The sequence below is a fragment of the Pyxicephalus adspersus genome, chromosome 6 (assembly GCF_032062135.1).
Source record: "Pyxicephalus adspersus chromosome 6, UCB_Pads_2.0, whole genome shotgun sequence".
Classification (NCBI taxonomy): domain Eukaryota; kingdom Metazoa; phylum Chordata; class Amphibia; order Anura; family Pyxicephalidae; genus Pyxicephalus; species Pyxicephalus adspersus.
In genome coordinates, this window is record NC_092863.1 from 58547679 (window position 1) to 58553008 (window position 5330).

Consider the following 5330-nt stretch of genomic DNA (forward strand, 5'->3'; position numbering starts at 1 on the left):
TATGGGATGTGCCTGTGGTTTTTATTTAATTAGATTAGAATGATAGTTAACCACTAAACCTCTTACAGACTTTGTTGAGCAACACTTTGCTTTAAACCAGGGCCAATTGCATGATCTCATTATAATTAACATAACATTTCCAAAAAAGAAAAGTTTGTGTGTTGCAGTATGCAGAGGAAATGTGTGAATTTGTGTTTCTTTGTATGACTTCTACCCTTTTTTTAAGTCATCTTTAAATGGTCTGAATTGGGAGATAAAGCTCAGTACACATTATTCAATGTAAGGTTTTAGTGTGTTGCCATTTAGAAACTAATTTGCTAAATATTAGTAAAAGGTGTTGATAGACTGGACACATACAACATAATTTACAAAAGTGTTATGAAATAAGCTGCACATCACCCGTGTAACTTCTAAGCAATATTGACTTTAACTATGCCTCAAGAGTTTATTAAGTGTAGGAAAAGCCAATTTTTTATTTTGGATAAAATGGGGAAAGAGTGAGAACACACACAAGGTTGTTTTCTTTAGCCGTCTAAGCGTGCCATGTGGAAACATTATTCTTCATTTTGATAAGTTAAAAATCAGATTCGCAATTACCATGAATTCATGGAAAACCCTTTCAAGCATTATACATTGCATGGCCATCATACCATATGCAGCAGGCTAAAAAGGGCCAAGGAGGGCCAACAAGGGGGCTTGTAAGCCCCATCCTTATAAAAAGGAAGACTTGGAATAGTATTGTGTTGGTGTACTATAGAGCAGTAGTTTTGTTTAATAGGGAATGTCTGCTACAAATACCATTGACGGAAGAGGTCCCAGCACTATGCTGAAATGCCTGAATGCCTTCTCCAAGGATTTAAGATCCACAGGAAAAGCTGAATAACTACATAGGGGTAATTAGGGGCTGTGAGGAGATTTCTGATTGCTAGCTGCTTGGGCAAACAGTCTTTTGCTGCCATTTTTTTTTTATCATAAACAGGGTCATTATTTTAGTTAGTGCTTGATTTGAAGGCATCAGTTTCATTTTAGTGCATCTATTTTGGCTTCATTATTTTTAGTGTGTTACTTTCTAATGCTCTAGAACAAGGGTCCGCAAACTCCAGCCTTTAGGAGAGATACGGCCTAGCCTATAGTTCGTTCCGGCACTCTGGCTCATCCGGCCTAATGCCGTCCGGCAATCCGCGGCTTATCCAGCTAATCCAATAATCATAGTTGTAATAGCCTAGAATAAAGGTCTGGAGAACTATGATGGTCTAGCCATCGCGATCATACCGCGGCTTTTGTCTGTCTTGCAGCTAAGAAAACGAAACCAATTTACAGGGATGCCTACATATGGTAGGGATAGGTCTATGAAAAGGGACCTCCCATTGCATGACCGTGTCTGACTTAAATTACAACTAAAACACCTCTATACTTACCTCTGCTCCAGCCATGCAAGCTTCCTTCACAGCACTTTCATCTTCACTTGGTCTTCTGGATTGAGCAACCATATGAATCTTCATATCTTCATCCATATTGAAGGGCTGGCCAAGAAATGCTGAAGAGTTACACTGAGAGTACATATTACTATGAAACATGCTGACAGGCTGTAAGACACTTTTTTGCAGAACAAACATAGTTTCTTGTGCAGTAAATACCTGTATTCCAGCAATGCTTCATACTAAAACTTTAGTTTATTTTAAGTCACAGACATGGATAAAACAGACACTTTATAAATGGTCAAAAAGGATCACTTTCTCACCTCCATGCTTATTTTAAACATTAAATATGTCTAAGTTTTCTGCCATCTCCATGACTGCCAGAAAACTGGAATTCTCACTAGAAGAGTTCAGCAATAACATCCACTTTTATTCTCACTTGACATATTCCCTTAAAAACAGACATTGCTTAAAGTAAAACAACTTATATTGACCACCACAGCTTGAAATGACCTGTAAGAACGTAAAAACACATAAAACACGTAAAAACACTAAATCCTAAATAAGGTTGCCCATACAACAAGAGATGGACATGCACAGGTTGTTCTTAATGGGATATCTTTAAGGGATAACTGCATCTTCAAAGTGTCAAAAAACATTTAGATTATGGCTCACAATACTATATATGTTTTCATTATATTTTTTTCAACATTTCCTATTTACAATCCTTTACCATTCTGCAATTCCTTACATATTCCCACATCTAGTGAAGGGGTGCCTGGAGAAGCTGATCAAGCTGGGTTTTGAGACTACAAAACAATCGACACATCTTTTTGGGTACTGAAGGGAGCTGCAGGTAAGTGCAGGTACTTCTAGGTGGCTATGCCCAACAGCAATTTCTGTCTAAGACATTTTAATTTGAAATTTGCTACCCTGACAGTGGTATTTCAATGTTAAAAAAATACTTACCCTTGACTAGCCCTGAGCATGGGCCCAATTTACCAACATGTTTATAGGATGCGTATTGAAAACCCCAAAAAATTAGTTTGTGCTTTAATATCCAAACATGCAAAATTTGTTGTTCTAGTACAAGCAACAACAAGAATCTTTATTGGTTGGAAGAGCTTCTCGTTGTGCAAAGACTGTGCCAGGACAAACAAAAATGTTCCTACCTGTTGTCAGTTGGTAGGCAGGTATTCATACAAACTGGAGAAATAAACTGAGAAAAAATATTACCTCACAGTGACCAGGCAGATCACTTTCTTCAATCCCAAGGATACTATAAGGTGAAATCTGGTTGATTAACATGGGAAACTTTGGTTTTGGATTTGACTTTTATTCTCCATTTATTTCATAATACTTTTCATAAGCTCTTTAATAATGCAGCTCTTTAACTTAGAATTCACTTTAAATACCATTTTTGATTTTCACTCTATACTGACAATGTCTTTTTTTACCATTGTGGTAGTTAGAATTGACCTCTTCTCTGCATGTCACTACAAATTGAATAGGGTGATAGGCAAATATTTTATAATCATATCATCAGAATTGACTTCAATCACTTAATTTCCCTCTGTTTAATGAGCAACTCAATATTCTGCTTTGGGCTAAATGAAACTTTTGTTTGCCGTAGTTCTTCAGCTTGAAATAAAAGCTTGTACTCTCTGAAACCTTATCAAGGAGCGATAATGACTTCAATGTCAATTACATTTCGCTTTATGGGTATACAGCAATTATTGTGAGGTTTTTATGAAGTACTTTTGGAATAAATGTTTTCTTTCTTTATTTCCTTTAATACACACTTGCTGGTGCACAGAATTTTTAGGTGAATGTATGTTGGTCATGATTGCACAGGTCCTATATGCATAGGAAACCAAACCAAACACTCCAAAACAAAAATTTTTCTGTGATATATATATATATATATATATATATATATATATATATATGGTTGCTATGTGTATGCCAGGAAGTTTTCTTTTAGTTTTGTATAAAGCATGAAAAGGCTCCCACTAGGGAAATTTCCCTTCATTTTCTATCTCAAAGACAGAACAGGAAAAAAGAGGAAATTCCTCCAAAGTGAACAAAATTTTCTTTCCAGAGAGATGTCCCCATAACAGCCCATCAAGGGATTTTACTCCATCTATTGCTCTGATGACAACTCAAATGATGGAGTTTCCCTCCCATACAGTATGACAATTGTCATCAGGAGAAAGAATGGGGGTACATTTCCCAATGGGAACACAGACAGCAATGAAACTTGACAGGAAGTCCAACCCTTCCTAACTTTTTCCTAAAGTTGTTTTTGCATATACCAGCCAATGTAGAAAAAAAACTAATTAAAAAAATCACACATTTTATGAATTTTTTTAAATAATATTTTAAAAATAACATTGTAAGGATGTATAATTCACATGACTTTTATTGGCATATGTTGGTTACGGTTTTGAAAATTAGCAGTGACAGACACAATTTGTGGCTTAGGTTTATACTCGAGTGATGTAGTTTTTACTAGTAAGGTAGGTAAAAAAGAAAGAAGAAAAAAAAATAGCCAAATATGTGAACACGCTGACATAACTAGCACTCCTGTTATTACCAGTTTCCATAGCATATTCTGCTAGTAACAATTTCTGAGGCACATTTTGCAAAAGTAAACATATTAGAAGGGGATAGTGCCAAATAACCCAAGACAAAACATTTTGTAGATCAATGTACTAGGATAAGCCACATGTATTCGGTATAGCTGCAAAGCTCAGAATTATAAGGTTAATTATAAGGTATAGGAGGGGAGATCAGAAGAAGTTCAACAGTTAGGATTGGTGAGTAAAGTACAATATGCATGGAGAAAAGGTAATATAAGTGCGAGTGAATAGGAGGTGGGGTCAGAAGGTTGGGACAATAGGTTACAAATTTCCTGCACTACCTCCCTGAAATTGGGTCATGGAGTTAGTGGAGAGCCATCTTCGATATGGGGGTCATTGGTGACATTGTAACATCTAGTTTTAACATGGGTCCTAGGAGTAGTTGGACAGTCATTGTTATCACTCCTGAATCTACAGGGTTGAGAACCAGCAATAATAATGGCTTTTGGTGGTTAATTGTGGAATTCCTTCAAGGATCTGCAACCTTTTTGGTTTATGCTGGTTAATGTGGGGTTATATTGGTATGTTTTGTTATATAGATAGGACATAATTATGAAGTATGAAGTCAAGTAATTATGTTATAGGAACAAAATTTGCTAATAAACTGCTATTGGGCAATTTTGAACAGAGTGGCCAGGAGCAAAAGAAAAAAAAAAAGATGGGTGGATGGCCAGCATGACTGGGGGGGGGGGGGGGGGGGGGGGGGGGGGGGGGGGGGGGGGGCGGCTAAGGTTTGAGGGGAGTGGTGGGTCCTAATAGGTGGAAATAAGTGGTCTGATAGGGGGAGAGTAAGGATAGGTCAATTATCAAAAACAAAAGGTGGGACAATAGAAATGTCAAGGTCACAACATTTTTGAAAAAGAGAAGATTCCCGCCCTCCCGTTCTGGAGTTAGTAAATGTTGGTTGGGCAGTAGAGGTCCTCGAGAGGGTTGTGTGGAATTGGCTTTAAATGGGAAGGATAGCCATCTATGGTATGGGTCTCCTAAGGAATGGAATTGTCATAATAACAAGGATGATAGTTTGGCAGAGTTGGATGCACTATTGATAGTTCTTGAGGAGGTGGGTTTGCGCCTGAGAGCCAGATATGTCAAAGTGCAGGTCCCCTGGTGGTTGATAATTGGTGGTAATGGTATGTCTTAACGGTAACTGGAATGGTTGTTATGATGTTTTAAAGTTGGTTATGGCTAAGTATAAGTTAATATGGAACTGTTAATATGTATTCAATTCAAGTTTTTGTACTAATATTAAATACCCGAAAGGCCAATTGTA